Here is a 16,397-nt window from a genome sequence, read left to right as displayed (position 1 = left end):
ATTTGAAGAACAATAAATCCACACTTAGAGACACCACAGTGAAGCTGCGGAATACTAAAACCAAAGGGAAAACCTTCAGTGTGAGAAAGAAAAGTCTGTTTTATCAGCAGCAATAGAAACCAGAAGATTGTGGGATATGTTCAATTGGCTAAAAGAAAATGACTCGTTGGGTGTAGTGAACCATGTCCACTTTCCCAGTATTCAGTGACAGAGGCACCGAGGCAGGAGGGCTCACAAGGTGGAGGCCAGCCTGGGCTACCTAGTGAGTTTGGGGCCTGCTGGGATTTAATGAGACCTCCCAAAACAAAACAAAAACCTGTCAGCCTTAATTCTAAGACACCTTGAAAAGCTCTTTCAAGAAGCAGGCTAGCTGGGTGTGGTGGTAGAAACCTGTAATTCCAGTGATTTGGGAGACTGAAGCAGGAGGATAATAAATTCAAGGCCTGCCTCGGCCACACAGTGAGTTCAAGGTCAGCCTGGGCAACTTGGTGAGAGCCTGTTTCATAAATACACAGTGCTGTGGATGTAGCTAGCAGTAGAACAGTTGACTCAAGGTAGCAAAGCCCTAGTTTTCCACCCCTAACACTGAAAACAAAACAAAACAAAAACTCTAATATTGCAAAAATAAAAAAGCATCTTAGAAAAAGCAAAGGCATAAATTACAGCAAAGTTGCAAACATGGTCAATAAAGGAAAACCTAAAGAAATTAATTTGTTTAGTTAGGGAAAAAAAGATCCAAAATGAAAGGCCTGAGAGTTGAGAATAAAGAGCATTGGAAGTGACAAATATTTTTGACAGTCAAGGCTGAAGAGATGGCTCAGTGGTTAACTGCAATAGCTGCCCTTCCAGAGGACCCGGTTTCCATTCCCAGCATCCACCCACGTGATGGTTTACAGCTGTCTGTAAATCCAGCCCCAGGAGATTACACATCTTCCTTTGGCCTCCAAGGACACCAGACAGTCATGGCACCCAAAATTACACTCAGGCAAAACATTCATACATATAAATAAAAATAAGTCTTTTTTTGGGGGGGCGGGGGGGTTCAAGACAGAGTTTCTCAAAAATAAGTCTTAAAAAGTCTTTTTGTTGTTTTTTGTTTTGTTTGTTTGTTTTAGTATTTTGAGACGGGGGTGGGGGGTCTCATTGTGTAGCCCTAGCTGGCCTGGAACTCTATCTGGAACAGGCTGGCTTTGAACTCACAGTGATCCACCTGCCTCTGTATGTGTCTCCACACACCTCTCAGTTTCTTTTTTTTAATTCTTTTGAGACAGAGTCTTAGGTGTTCATGCTGGCCTTGAACTCACTATACAGCTGAGAAAGACCTTGAACTTCTGATCCTCCGGTCTCCTGAGTGCTACTATTACAGACACTTCTGGAATGCTAAGGATTGAACCCAAAGCTGCATACTCAATGAGCAAGCAATGTGTCAGTAAGTCTAAATCCCACCCCAATATTTGTAAAACTCTAAAAATGTTCACTGTACAAAAATCATAATATTTTTAAAAATTGGTCTAGCAATAATTTCAAAAGTATAAAATAATACTAAGAAAAGTCTGTTATCAGAAATAGATCTAACCAGATTCTCATTCTCCACCTATTGTTAAATAAACCTCATCCAAGTATGTTTTTCTATATTTTTCTATCTGGCATATGACTTAAAAAGTAAAAATGCCACACACTACCCCTTGCTTTCTCTTCTCTCTCATCCACATAGGCAAAATTATATTAGTATTCTCTCTGTGTTCTCTTTGGAAATAACTGTGCTACTCTCTGACATTTTAAGTGTTTTTCTTCATAATGATATCCTCATTTCAAATTTGCCCAGTGTACCAGTGAAGAAGATTTATTATACAGTCAGTAATTAGTATATATTTAGGAGCTGATGATATAAAGCCATAGAAATCAGAATTATATGATTTTCACGTACGCATTAATGATTCCGACCGCAGAAGTCTAAAAAGGAAAATTCATCATAACAAATTACATAATTATGCATTCACAGCTTAAGAACAATTAAGGCTTATTGAAAAGCTCCGCCTACTCTTTCCGCCCACATTACCTATTTGAAATTAGGTATGCTAAGTTTTAGCGGCTTGCCCCAAAATAGCTAGAAATTTAGGATCAAAATATAAAGATTGACTCCTGAGTTTTAATTCAACTTATAAGACGTCCTGAACTCTAAAAAGAATACAAAGCCGAGGATGGTTGTTCCTGTCTCTAACCCCAGCTCTCTAGAAACAGGTGCAGAAAAGTCACCTAATGTTCAAGGTCAGCCCAGTCCACAGAACAAGTTCCAGGCCACCCAAGGCTACAAGTTAGAGTCCATCTCAAACGAATAAAATAAACGAAAAGACTAAGAATTCATATTTTTTCAGATGATTACGTAGATGACAGACATTCTCTGCTGCAAATGTGTTTTTCTTTCAGTTCTAGGAGGGCAGATAAAAAACAGCTTATCCCAAATGCAACTACACATTGGAACATCTCAAAAAGATATAAACGCGGGATAAGCATAACATAATAATGAAGTTGCAATTGACCAGTGCAAATAAATTGTACTTAGAGGGTTTTCTGCTTTCTTTCTTTCTTTCTTCCTTCCTTTCTTTCTTTCTTTCTTTCTTTCTTCTTTCTTTCTTTCTTTTTTTTAAGCTCTCACTATGAGACTGGTCTGAACTCACTAGGGTAGACTAGGCTGTCCTCAAACTAGCAGAGATCCATCCACCTGCCTCTGCCTCTCAACTGCTAAGATCAAAGGTGTGTACCACCACACTAGGCACTTCGTATATTTTCAGATTTTTGTTTTGTTTTGTTTTTGTTTTTTCGAGACATAGTTTCTCTGCAGCTTTGGAGCCTGTCCTGGAACTAGCTCTTGTAGACCAGGCTGGCCTCGAGCTCACAGAGATCCACCTGCCTCTGCTTCCCGAGTGCTGGGATTAAAGGGGTGTGCCACCACCGCCCAGCCTGATTTTCTTTTTGTTTTATGTGTGCAGATCTTTTGCCTGAATGTATGTCTGGGCACCACATATGTGCAATGTTTGTGGAAACTAGAAAAAAGAATGGGAGCCCCTGGAACTAGAGTTACAGGTTAGTTATATTACATCATATGGGTGCTGGGACTCAAACCCAGGTCCTCTGGAAGAACAGCCCAGTGTTTGTAATTGCTGAGCCATTTCTCCAGCCCCACCTTGCATTTTTTTCTAAATCAAAGCCCTACTTCTTTTGCCTATATAACACTAGAATTTTCAAACTTTGCCTACTTAATACATTATTGATAAAACCAGATCTATAATTTCTCTGTAGAATGCCCAAATGACCCCCTCCCTCCCTCCCTCCCTCCCTCTCTCTCTCTCTCTCTCTCTCTCTCTCTCTCTCTCTCTCTCTCTCTCTCTCTCTCTCTCGGTTTAGTTTGGGTTTTTGAGGCAAGCATCTCAAGTAGCCCAGAAAGGCCTCGTATCCAATATGCAGTCAACCGTGACATTGAACTTCTGATCCTCATGGCTACATTTTTCCTGAGAGCTAAGGCTATTGACACGTGTCAGTAAAGACAGTTTATTCAGGGCTGATGATCATGCTCAAGCCTTTGTGCATACTAAGCAAACAATCTACTAACTGAGCCGTCTCTCTAGCCCTTCTATCCTTCAATATAAATAAAATGTACATATTACTTATATCCTAGTTTGTGCCCAAAAATATTAGACTGTGTCAGTTAGTTTTTTCCCATCTGTATTTATACAAACCTATTAGCTACTGAGAAGTCTCGATTTTATAAGCTATGTTGGATATAATTCCTCCAACTTAGTAAGCTGTAGTTTTTACTGAGTCCTAGACTCATCCTAGTCACATACAATCATCAAACATTTGTATGTTCTTCTACCTTTGTTCTGAAATAAATGCAAAGCGAGCAAGAAGCCGTAGCCCTGAAAACTGTAATGGATCAGCGTTTCAAGGTTCATTTGCATTGTTCTCCGAGAGCGAACGTGCCATGCAGGCTTGCAAAATTACCAAGAAGCTGACATCTCTTCGCCTCTTGCAATGACAACCCTCCATGCCTTCTACCAGATCTGCCAGGTGTCTTTTTACCCTCCCAAACCCAGGTGAAATCTGGGGAAAACTTGAAGGAGTGGGTTCTTTTTTTCCAACCTGTGGGCACCAGGGATCGCATTAGCTTGTTGCGTTTAGAGGCAAGCACCTTGGCTCACTGAGCCGTCTCATTGGCCTGAGAAAGACACTTTATGTTCCAATAAAACCCCTTTAATGAATGTCTTCAGGGCTCATCCTTCTCTGGACTCTGCCGACAGTCTCTCGCCTCTGTTTTCGGTGGCTCTCTAGAGAAGTCCTTTCTTTTGCCTGTTAGTCTCACGTGCATGGCTTTAATTCGATTCCCAACCCCAGGCCTACAAAATAACTCTATGGAAAATAGACCGTGGTTAATAACCACCCCACTTAGAACTTCATCCTTCTTCTGTTCTCCTCTGGTGTTTTTTGCTTCGTTTTGTTTTAACGTGGATGTGTGTATCCCTGCTTGAGTTCATGGGCACCTTGAAGAGGTGGTGCCATCAGAGGTCAGAGAGTTGACTGTCTATTGGAACTGGAGTTACAGGCCATTGTGGGTCACCGGGTACTGATCTGGGAACTGAATCTCATTCAAGGGCAGTAAATACACTGAACAGATGAGCCATCTATCTCTCCAGCCCCTGTTTTTTGCTTTGTTTTGTTTTTGAGACTTGTCTCATGGAGCTCAGGATGGCTTCAGACTCACTGTGTGGCTGAAGGCGACCTTGAATTCCTGATGTTCTTGCCCCTGCTTTCCAACTTCTGGATTACAGATGTGGGCCACCATCTCCACCTCAAACTACCTTTGAATATCAACTCCTTTCTAGAGATCACCACTCCATAGACGTTTAGCGATCTTGCAATGTTACTAACTTCACTTTGCAATTAGCCAAATCTTTGACCAAACATTATTTACATCTAAACAGCTACCTTTACTTTCTTAAATTGCTAAGGTATACGATTTGGCTATATCTAAACTGAGGGTAGAGAAAACTCTAGAGCAAAATGACCTTTATTAGTTAAAAACACGACAGGTGCATATACATCTCTATGACCAGCACTTGGAAGATAAAAGCAGAAAGATCACTGTAAGTTTGAGTCCATCCTTGTCTACATAGCAAATTCTGGGCCAGCCTATGCTACATAATGAGACTTTACTGGGGAAAAATGGGAAAAGACAAAAAACACTATAGGGCTCAAGCCATAACTCAGTTGGTAGAGTACTTGCATAAAATGCAAGTGTGTGATCCCAGCACCTACACCAGGAGGGTGCTACACCCCTGGGATCCCAGCACCTATACCAAGAGGGTGTTACACACCTGGGATCCCAGCACCTACACCAGGAGGGTGCTACACACCTATAATTCCAGCAGTTGAGAGGTAGAGGTAGGACAAAAAGTACGATTAGTGCGGTTGAAATAGATTCATCGGACCTGTCAGCTAAATGCAGAGTATAGACTTTTATCAGGTCCCGATTCAAACAGACTGCTTTTCCGTCGTGAATGGCACCCAAACCTAGAATGTTAACACTTAGAAGAGTGAGACAGGAGGATGACCTGGAGCTTGAGATTGGCCTGAGCTACACAGGGAGTTTTAAAACAGCTTAGACTACAGATTAAAGTGTTATTTCAGGAAAAAAAGAGAAAGAAAAATAAAACAAACAAAAACAAGTATAAGAAGGCATCGAGGGCCAACTGTGCTGGTGCCCTTCTGTAATTCCAGCACTGCAGAGGTGGAGGCAGAATGACCAAGAGTTCAGAGCTATCCTCCGCCACTCAGTGAGTTTGAGAGCAGTCTGGGCCACAGCAGTCACTGTCTCAAAATAACAGTGAAAAGCAGGGGAAATAGAAAGACACCAAAATAATCAGGGAAGTTTTAATACTGTCTAGGAATTGGATGATGTCAAGGAACTACATGTGGTGATCATACATGACTGCATGTTTGTTTGTTGAGAAGGGTCTCATGTCGCCCAGGGTGGCCTCAAGCTTACTAAGTGGCAAAAGATGACCTTGAACTCCTGATCCTCCTGCCTCCATCTCCCAAGTGCTGGCTTTACAAGCTCTTGTTACCATATCTGCCCTAAACAGTGCTAGGGCCTCGTGCATGTTAGCCAACTAAGATACATCTCCAGCTTCATACGTGGAGTGTGTGTGTGTGTGTGTGTGTGTGTGTGTGTGTGTGTGGTTTCTTGGGTTCCTTACTTGGGGAGGAGGTACATCATTTATTTTCTGTACATGGAGGTCAGTCACATGAAGGATACACTATAATTATATTATTTTTTATCCTTAACCAAATATAGTTATAAAAAGCATTGCCTCTTCATCATATCTATTTAAAAAAATAAAGAGTGCAAACATTGCAGAAGAACTATGGTAACTGAACACACTAACATGTTCTAACGTATACCAGGCAATCTACAAACACAAATTGCTCTAGAGATGTGAAGAAACAGATGTAGAGACTCTTTTGTCCCTGTGATTCGGCCACAAATAGAATTTAAACAGGTTCCAAATGCACAGCTGTCAAATTCTTAAAAAGTAGCAAAAACCATCAAGTGCAAGTTTAGGCTTCTTCTTGAATGGTTACTGTCATTTGAAGATGAAAAAAATGTTCAGTTAATGTTTTATTTTTCCAGTGCTAATGTTTGACAAGAACTGCACTTTGGTTGCACTTTGATTTTATGCATGGATGTCCCTGTTGGGTTAAGTGAAAAAAATGCTAACTCAGAAGCTGTTGGGAGTTAATGTTATTAGGTCCAATGAAAATCTTTTTTCAAAACCTTTTGATGTCATGAAGTTCATTAAGACAGACAGACAGACAGACAGACAGACAGACAGATAGATAGATAGATAGCGTTTCACTATGTAGCCGATGAGGGCCTCATATTTTCCAGCTTCCTTCCTCAGCATCCCAGATGAGGACTGTGACTATAGGTATGTGCCACCACACACACACACACACACACACACACACACACACACACACACACACACATACATATTTAATTGATTGATTGGCATGCTATATTGTAAAGGAGTTGAATTCCCAGACAAAAGTTAATCAGATCTTAGTTCTAATCCTGCCCTCTACCACTTGCTAGTTATGTCACCTCACGCATCCTTTCTCAAATGTAAAACCAAAGGGTCAGCCCCTTCCCCAATAGGCAGTGGTGGTGCACACCTTTAATCCCAGCACTCGAGAGGCAGAGGCAGGCAGATCTCTGTGGGTTTGAGGCCAGGGGTAGAGGGTTTCCAATTGGGGGACTTAGCAGGGATATAGGCGGGGTTACAGAAGTCTGCTTCTGTAACAAAGTGGTCATAACAAGGAGGTCATAACAACCTCCTGAAGCAAAGGTAGGGTTACAAAGTGATGGTAGCAACTTTTTGAAACAAAGGCACAGTTGCTCTTTCCTGGAACAGGCAGTACAGAACCATTTGTAGTTAAGGTTACAGGTGGGGCATAGCCCAATCCTCGAGAAACAGAGATTTAACCACGAACAGAGATGAACCTAGTTTGTCTTTACTGTAAGATGACTTTCAAGCCCAAGAGGGAGGCAGGCTGGTTCATTACTAAAGAATGAGATCTAACTCCCATTCTTTCTCTTGTTGCACCCAACTGTAAAACAAGTTGGCCCTACACAAGTCTGCTATCTGAGTTGATCAATCACCTCCCATTTCTCCTATCTTCCTTCATTCCTTTCTTCTTTTTTTCTTTTTTCCCTGAATTTCACTTTTTCTATGTAAACTAAGCTGGCCTGGAACTCACAGTAATCCTCCTGCTTCCGCTGCCTGCATGCTAGGACCAAAGGCTTGCAGCATTACACACAGCTCCCATTAGTTCTTAAGGAGAATTATTAATTTTTGAATGGTTGTAGTTGTACATGGGAGTCGTGTTGGTGAAGCAGCTTTGTCAGTAAGAGCAGCAAGTTTTTCTGTTGTAGTTTGAGTTTTGTTTTTATGATTTTTTTTTCTTTTGTGGTGGGGATGCTCCTATGGATTGATCAGCAGGGTCCCACATACGCTAGGCTTTGCCACTGGGCTATAGCCCCAGACCAATGTTTTCCATTTCATCCTCTTCCTCCTCCTCTTTTTCCTTCTTTCCTACTTTCTCTGTACCTTCCTATTTGAACTCGGATTACAGTTAAGATACATGACAACAGCTATTACTCTCATTTGTGTGTGTGTGTGTGTGTGTGTGTGTGTGTGTGATATACATGTGTGAGCCCACAGGTGCCATAGCGCTTGTGTGGAGGTCAGAGGACAATGCTGTGGCTTGGTTGCTCCCTTTCTACCTTTACCTGGGTTTGGGAATTGAATTTGGGTTCTCAGGCTTGCACAGCAAGTGCGGAGCCACCTTGTGGGTTCCATCCCCATTGTTTGAAACGAGATTTTCCATTGAGTCATCACCCCAGCCTCCTACGATCTGTGGAAATATTTTCCCTATACTGAGAATTAAACCCAAGGCTTTCTACATGTTGAGTAAGCACACTATCTCTTAGATAACATCTCTAGACCTTCCTCATTTCTTTGTATCTTATTCAGAAACCGGATCTTGCCAAGTTGCCTAGACTGGCCTTGAATGTGGCAATCCTCTTGCCTCAGCCCCCCAGATAGATGGTATTGCAAGCATGCACCTTCATGCCTGGCCTCTATATTTTTCAATTCAATTAATTAATTTATTGATGGATGTTCTATGATTATTATGTGTGTGCATAATACATATGGGACATTTGGGCCACAGTGCATATATGAGGTCAGGGGACAACTTTGTGAACTTAGTTCTCGCTTCCTACCTTTTCTTGGGCTTTGGAAATTGAACTCAGGTTATCAGGCTTGTCCAACAAGTACATTTATCGACTGAGCCATCTCACCAGCCCCTACTAAAGCTTTAAACACACACACACACACACACAAACATACACACACACACACACACTCAGTGGGTCTCACTATGTAGTGCTAGTTTGTCCTGGAACTCTATATGTAAACCAGGCCAGCCTGGAAGTCACAGCGATCCACCTACATTTGCCTTGAATACGCTGGGATTCAAAGGATGAGCCATCATGCCCAGCTAATGCTGCTGTCTTTACATGAATCATTTTTCAAGGGAAGAAAAGCCAGGAAGAAAGCCCCTGGGAACTCATATTGGCCTTTCACTAGCTCAGCCTGAAAGCGACACATGTCATTTCTTTTTTTTTTGGTTGTTCTTTGGGGGGGAATATTTGTTTTTGTTTCTGGTTTGTTTGTTTGTTTGTTTTGAAACAGCATCCCATGTAGTACATGACCTGGAAAGCCCATGAAGCCGAGAAGGATGATCTTGAACTCTTGAACTCTTGATCCTCCTGCCTCCGACCTCCTAAGTGCGGGGAGCACTGGTATGGATACCATACCCGACTGATACAAGTCGGTTCTGCAACATTTCACCCATAAGATTGAGTCCCACAGCTTTCAGCTTGCAGGAGCACTGAACGATGCCAGCCCACTGCATGCACACTGCGAAGAGCCGTGATTGCTGCTTAACAAAGCAAAGCGCACCACGAGTAATAATCGTTCTCTGTACAGGTGAGGAAATGGAGCGTTACATCCAAGACAAATAACTCATCCAAACTGCACAGAGGCTTAGCTGGGGAGCCAGGAGGTGACGCTGCACGATCCAACCAGAACTTTCCCTTCATCCTTATCTTCCCTTGTCCACCAGCACCACACCAGAAGGCTGGCAGAACCCAGAAACCTCCAGGGATACTTAATTCAATCATATAAATTCAGTTCATACTCTGTGTGTGTGTGTGTGTGTGTGTGTGTGTGTGTGTGTGTGAGAGAGAGAGAGAGAGAGAGAGAAAGAGAGAGAGAGAGAGAGAGAGAGAGAGAATATGAATATATGAATATCACAGTGCAGGGGGGAGAGAGAGAGAGAGAGCATGAATGCCACAGTGCAGAGAGGGAGAGCAAGAGAGCGAGCAGCATGCCACAGTGCACACGTGAAAGTCAGAAGACAACTTGCAGCCTCTCCTCCCACCATGCATGTCCCAGGAATGAAATTCAGGTTATAAGGCTTAAGAGCAATCACATTTACCTAGGGAGCCGTCTTGCCAGCCTCACATATGGTTTGAAAGTCAGCCTACACTTGCTGGACGGTCTTTGTTCTGGTATTGTAATTCAGCCTGGATGGGGCTTGGATGTTCTGACCATGGAGGAGTGTTTCCAGGTTTTTGACTGTGACATAAACAAGTGAGACAACAGTGGTGATTAATTTTGTATACCAAGTTGGCTGGGTCATGATGCCCAGATAGATACTTGGTTAAACATTACTCAGGATGTTTCTGTGATGGTGTTTTGGGAAGAGATTAGCATTTAAATAGGTGGACTTTGGGTAAAGCAGAGATTGCGCTTCATAATGTAACCGAACCACATCCAAATTGGCCGACAGTCTTATTACACCAAAGACTGACCTTCCCAGAGCAGGAAGGAATACCGTGAGGATCTTTTGCCTCAAACTGAAACCCTAATAGGTCACCCCAGCCATGTGTGCCAATTCTATAAAATAAATATTCATCCCTAAGCGACAACATGTATACATTTTATTGGTTTGGTTTCTGTGGAAAGGCTTAAAAACCAGTCTCTGTCTGGTACAAGCCAAAGGGTGAGGTGGCGCTGTGGAAGACTGTCTTCCAGGTAGTGGCGTGGTTGTTTCACTCTTGGGCTCACAATCACCTAAGACCGCACATGACTGAGTCTGTCATGAGAGAAGAGGGTTTACAGCATCCTACCCGCCACCGGGGGATCCATAGTTAATGGTTGCTAAGACAGAAATTTTTTTTTTTCTGTGGTGTTCTCACCGGGCAGGTGTCCGTATCATTGGAAGCATGCCCTTACCCATGCTCCTGGGAGCAACACTTAAAGCAACTCACCGGGGCTGGGGGACAGGGACATGGAAGTTCAAAGGCAACAAGCTGAGCAGAGGATGGAGATAAGTGGGAGGGGGGTTAATGGGGTGAATATAATCAAAGTGCATTATGGACATGTAAGGAAATATGACGAAGCTCATTGCATGTGATATGTTAATAAGGACATAAAATTAACCTCCTCAAAGAAGGCTAGAAAACGATTCAGATACTTTCCTTTTTATTCAAAGATTTTTGTTTGCAAGCAGTTGGGAGTCCCCCCCATCCCCAACGTGGGGGCTGGCAACTGAACTTGGGTCTTTTCCAAAAACGCCAAGTGTTGTTAACCATGGAGCCATCTTTTCAGGTATGATACAATAGGGTTGTTTCCAGGTGGAAATAAGTTGGAAATATCTTAAGTTGAAAGTACATTTAACGTACCTAACCTTCTGGTCATTATTACTTAGCAGTGTACGGAGAGTTTTTGTTATGTACCCCACAACTGCTGTGTAACACGGGCCAGAACTGCGCTATCTATCACGAGCCCAGGAAGAAGTCCAAATTCAAAACCTGAGGCACAGGTTTGTTTCTGTGGTGCTGAGGGATTCAGGCCAGAGCTTCCCACATGCTAGTTAAGTATGGTTCCTACTGAATGAATGTCCCTATCCCACCCGCGAGAAGTATAAAATCATTAAGTTGAATCGTTTTAAGTAAGGCACTCTGCGCAGCAAGAGCACCCCCATTTCCTTTAACCCTAAACTATCTAGTGAAACGCAGGACAGTCCTAGAACACCCTATGGAAACAAGGTGATCTTTACTATTCTTTCTGTAATACAGGAAGTTAAAAAGCAATCAGTTAGTTATAAAGACATAAAATACTGAAAGTCCAACCCCAAAGCTCTAGCCCGGAGAGACCTTGGAATGTGGTTTTATAATCTGTTTTCTTAGAAGAGTGGAATACTGAAAGTCCCACCCCCAAACTCTAGCCCAAATGGACCTTAGAATGTGGTTTTTACAGTCTGTTTTCTTAGAAGAGTGTTTCAAATATCTTCACAGATTCAGCGTGTGAATGAATGTGTGACTAGGCCAGCTCCCCAAGGTCTCTACTGGCTCTTCAAGTGCAGGAGGCGCCCCTCTCTGATGGCAGAGGACTCGGCTCCCAGAGATGGGAGAGTCACCTGAGGGCCAGGGTCACAGCACGAGAGAAATAACTTGACGCCTTTTGTTGGAAAGGGCTGTCACCTTCAGCATGCTGGACCAAAAGGCATAAGGTAGACGATAGGAGACGACTGGTTTCGCAAGGAGGAAGAGAAGCCAACGGCTGCATTCCAGCTCTGGCTGTATGGTCAAATGACATACAGATAGTATGACTGCATGGTGGTCAGACAGCAAAGAGTTGAATGTGAACCACCCCCATCTTGTTGCAGAAGCTGTCCCCTTCTGTGGCATTTGAAGACTGGGCGGCATTGTGTAATGATCTTAACGGTATCAAAACATGATTTGGTTCCTAGGCCATTTTTAGAGTTTATGTTCAAATAAGGGGGATAGGCAAATGCAAATTGACTTTAAAAAAAGAAAGAAAGAAAGAAAAAAGAAAGAAAGAGAAAGAATAACTAGACAAGTTTCCTTCTTGTGTAGTTGGAAATTAGCTACAGAAGTTCCCCATAGCGTGGCAATAGGAGCCTTGGCAGGACAGGTGCATGGTGGAGGTACACTTGGGGCCGCTTTCTTCCCATGTCTCAGTGTCCTGAACCATGCAGAATTATCAGAAAGGGAGCTCCAGCAGGCTCGGATGTGGGCAGAGAAGCCAGTCTGGGAGAGAGGCAGAGCCCAGTGTGCCTGTGTGTGCATGGCTGTGTGCATGGCTGTGTGCACATGGACAGCGCTAAGATGCGTCTCACACCGGATGATATTCTACTTTCAGAATTTTTGTATTTAATAACTCACCATGGTTCTGATTTGTCTTCTAGTCATTATTTCTTTCTAAATTCTCAAATGTGTTATAATAAAATATAAAAGCAAGGTATACACACTTGAATACTGAAACCCCAAACAGTGTAGCACAGACAGGCCTTAGCATGTGGTTTTATAATCTGTCTGCTTAAGAGTGCTCAATTATTTTCACAAATTCCAAGTGTGAACGTGTGCCTAGGTGTTAATTACCATTTTAAAAAGCATTCAGCTGTCTCGCACAGCACAATGTGAACAGACAATCCTAATTTTAACTTTTTTCCTTACAGAGGGTGATTTTTTTCCAAGTATTTAGTTGCCCCCTGCTGGCCATATAAGTACAGAATTTCTTTTTTAAAGTTCCCAGTAGATTGATCATATTTAATAAAGATAGACTTCTGAAGAGATGTATTTGCCTTTTAAAAATACGTTGCGGGGCTGGAAAGATGGATCAGTGGTTAAGAGCACTGGCTGCTCTTCCGGAAGACTGAGTTCAATTCCCAGAACCCACGTGATGGCTCACAACCATCTGTAACTCCAGATCTGATGCCCTCTTCTGGCCTCCATGAACACCAGGCAAGCTCATGGTGCACAGACAAACATGCAGGCCAAATACCTGCACATAAAATGAAAATATATGTTTAAAGAAACCAAACAAATAAACAGAAACGCTGTTGGACCCTCACTTTGACATCACATATGACAAAATTGGAACAATACAGAGATTTGCATGGTCCCTGTACAAAGAAAACATGCAAATTTTGTGAAGCGCTCCTTATTTTTATAATAAAATTCACTTCGTCGTAATGAATTCACAAATAGAAATATCACACGGCTAGATCAAGGCAGCTACTCAAACACTTGTCCAGGCTAACCTCTATGTAGCTCAGGGAACTTTCGTACAGTTAGAATGGACATTCTGAAGCTGGGAGGTTTACTTTGGGTTTTACGCTTTCATGATCAGCTCAGTTACAATTTACATACTTATCCACCACAAAAGAAAGAGAATAAAACATAGCTTTAAGTCCTCTTTTATGATTATTTTCCCTTCTTGGTCTTCTTTCTAAATGTTATACTATATCCAAACTTACAGGCATTGACACACACACACACACACACACACACACAAACACACACACACACAATAAGCTAAGATCCATGCTTTAGAGAGAACGTGTTTCTTTTCTTTTTCTGAGATTGGGTGACCTCACTTATTTCCATATATTCTAGGTTCATTGATTTTCCTGAAGACTATGTGACTTCATTTTTCTTTAGAGCTGAGTAACACCACACACACACACACACACACACACACACACACACACACACACACCATATTTTCATTATACATTCATCTGTTGAAAGACATCGACTTTGGTTCCATTTCTTTGCTGTAGTAAATAGAGCAGCCGACAAGACGGCTATGCAAGTGTGTCTATGGTGAGATATGGAGCTCTCCGAGCAGTATGCCAGGAGCAGAACAGCTGGGCCATATGGCAGTTCTGTTTTTGTGTTTTGAAGAACCTCCAAATTGATTTCTATAATGACTGTATAGTCTGTGCTTCACCAGCAGTGGACAAGGGTTTCCCTTTCCCTAAGCTTAAAAATGTGTGTGTGTGTGTGTGTGTGTCTGTGTGTCTGTGTGTGTCTGTGGTTTAGAGACGGAGTCCCACATATTATCAAGTTGCCCTCAAAACTGGCTGTGTAGCAGACAGAGGATGACCTTGATTGAACTTCTGATCCTCCTTCCAAATCGGAAGATTATAGGCATACCCTATCCAGCCTAGAAATATTTTTTTTAATCTTTATTCGTTTTGTTTTGAGACAGAGCCATACTCTGTAGCCCAAGCCAGCCAGGAACTTACTAAGTAACCTAAGCTAGTGTCAAATTCACAGTAATCCTCCTGTCTCAGCCTCCTGAACAGGATTACAAGAGAGATGGACACACGTGACTTTACTCAATAGTCTTAGAAGACGTGTTGCCGTGTGGGTGGTGTGGTGGAGCGTGTCCTTAATCCTAGCACCCAGGAGGAAGAGGCAGGTGGATCTCTGTGAGTTTTGAGGCCAGCCTGATCTATATAGCTAGTGTCAGGACACTGTCAAGAAAACAAAAAACAAAATGAAAACAAAGCAAAATAAAAATAACAACAACAGATTATTATTCTGTGTCTTCTTGCATCTCTCTAGCTAATCTTGGACAAGAGTCTTAACTTTCTCTTTTACCTGTATGCGTGTTTGCCTGTGTGTACACATGTGCACCATGCGCATTGCTGGGTCCCCGAGTTTCTCTCGATACCTGACACTTCCTTCTCTAAAGATGACATAGAACCTGCACTGAAGAAACTGCATATACCTAACGTTCATGACTTGACAGCCCTGACACGCACTGTAAAATCCTCCTGACATATGACGAGCACATTCATTGGTACCCTAGGTGTCTTTCTGCCGCTTTGTCTTTCAGGCCTCTCCCACTCTCAGGTTCCTACCTGTCTGTCTCTGCTGACAGGATTGAGTTTTCTAGTTAAAAAAATGATGTTTAATTCAGTAGTTTGAGAGTAAGATGAGATATGGGCATGGGCCTATAACCCCAGCTACTGGGGAAACTGAGGCAGAAGGATCACAGATTTAAGTCCAGCCTGGGCTTCAGAGTGAATGAAACACAAAAGTTCATCGAAATGCTTTTCAGTACACACGCATCTATACATATAATGTATATTTTATGTATGTCTATAACAGCAATCCTGTTTCCCCAGCGTGACCCCCCAGGCGGTAGCACAAAGCTGTGGTTAAAAGCTCGGGCTTCTGAGTCAGCGGCCATAAGCCTGAATCTCAGCTCTGTCATTGACTAGCTGTGTGACTTCGGGCAAGTTACTCAACATCCTAGCTGAGCCTGATGGTTGCCCCGTGCTTCGGAAAACTAATAATAGCATCTAATCTCATGACGACGTTGTGAAACGGCATGCGAGTGCTTGGTTAAGCCTGGCCCGGTCACTTGACTGGCCGTCAGCACCTGTCTTCAGTCGTTTTGAAGAGCACCGAGTCCGTTCTAAGGAAGGAAAACGAGAGCTCTGGCTAGGAAGCCAGTGTTAAGCTCAAGGGAACATTTCTGAACCCTCAGTGGCACCCATCTGTCTGACATGGTGTCCAGCTGACTCAGGTCCTTTTCTTAAGCACCCCACTAGATTTTCTTTCCCACAACCCTTTGCCAAGGGTCATGCTATCTGTTTCTTCGTAATCCCAACTCTAAATTTAGGACCTTAGAGTCATTCCATCTCACCTTTCTGCTCTGACAAAAGAGAGACAGTCACGGTTACTCAAACACTTGAGGGGGCGGGAATCTTGGAAACACAGATGTCTTAGATAAGTTTTCTGTAGATGTCGTGAAACTCCTCACCCAAAAGCAACTTGGGGAGGAAGGGGTTTATTTTGCTCACACTTCCATATAATAGTTTATCGTCTAAAGTGGCGAGGACAGGTTAGGAACCTGGAGGCAGGAGCTGATGCAGAGACCATG

General features: G+C 42.7%; 1 pseudogene; it reads left to right on the top strand.

Moving 5' to 3' along the window:
* Nucleotides 1-13,570: 13,570 nt before the first annotated feature.
* On the top strand, nucleotides 13,571-13,666 carry LOC119803755 (annotated as a pseudogene).
* Nucleotides 13,667-16,397: the final 2,731 nt, after the last annotated feature.

Source organism: Arvicola amphibius, chromosome 17 (genome assembly GCF_903992535.2).
Source record: "Arvicola amphibius chromosome 17, mArvAmp1.2, whole genome shotgun sequence".
NCBI classification, from domain to species: domain Eukaryota; kingdom Metazoa; phylum Chordata; class Mammalia; order Rodentia; family Cricetidae; genus Arvicola; species Arvicola amphibius.
The sequence above is the reverse complement of the archived record's forward strand: the minus strand, read 5'-3'. Positions and strand labels throughout refer to the sequence as shown.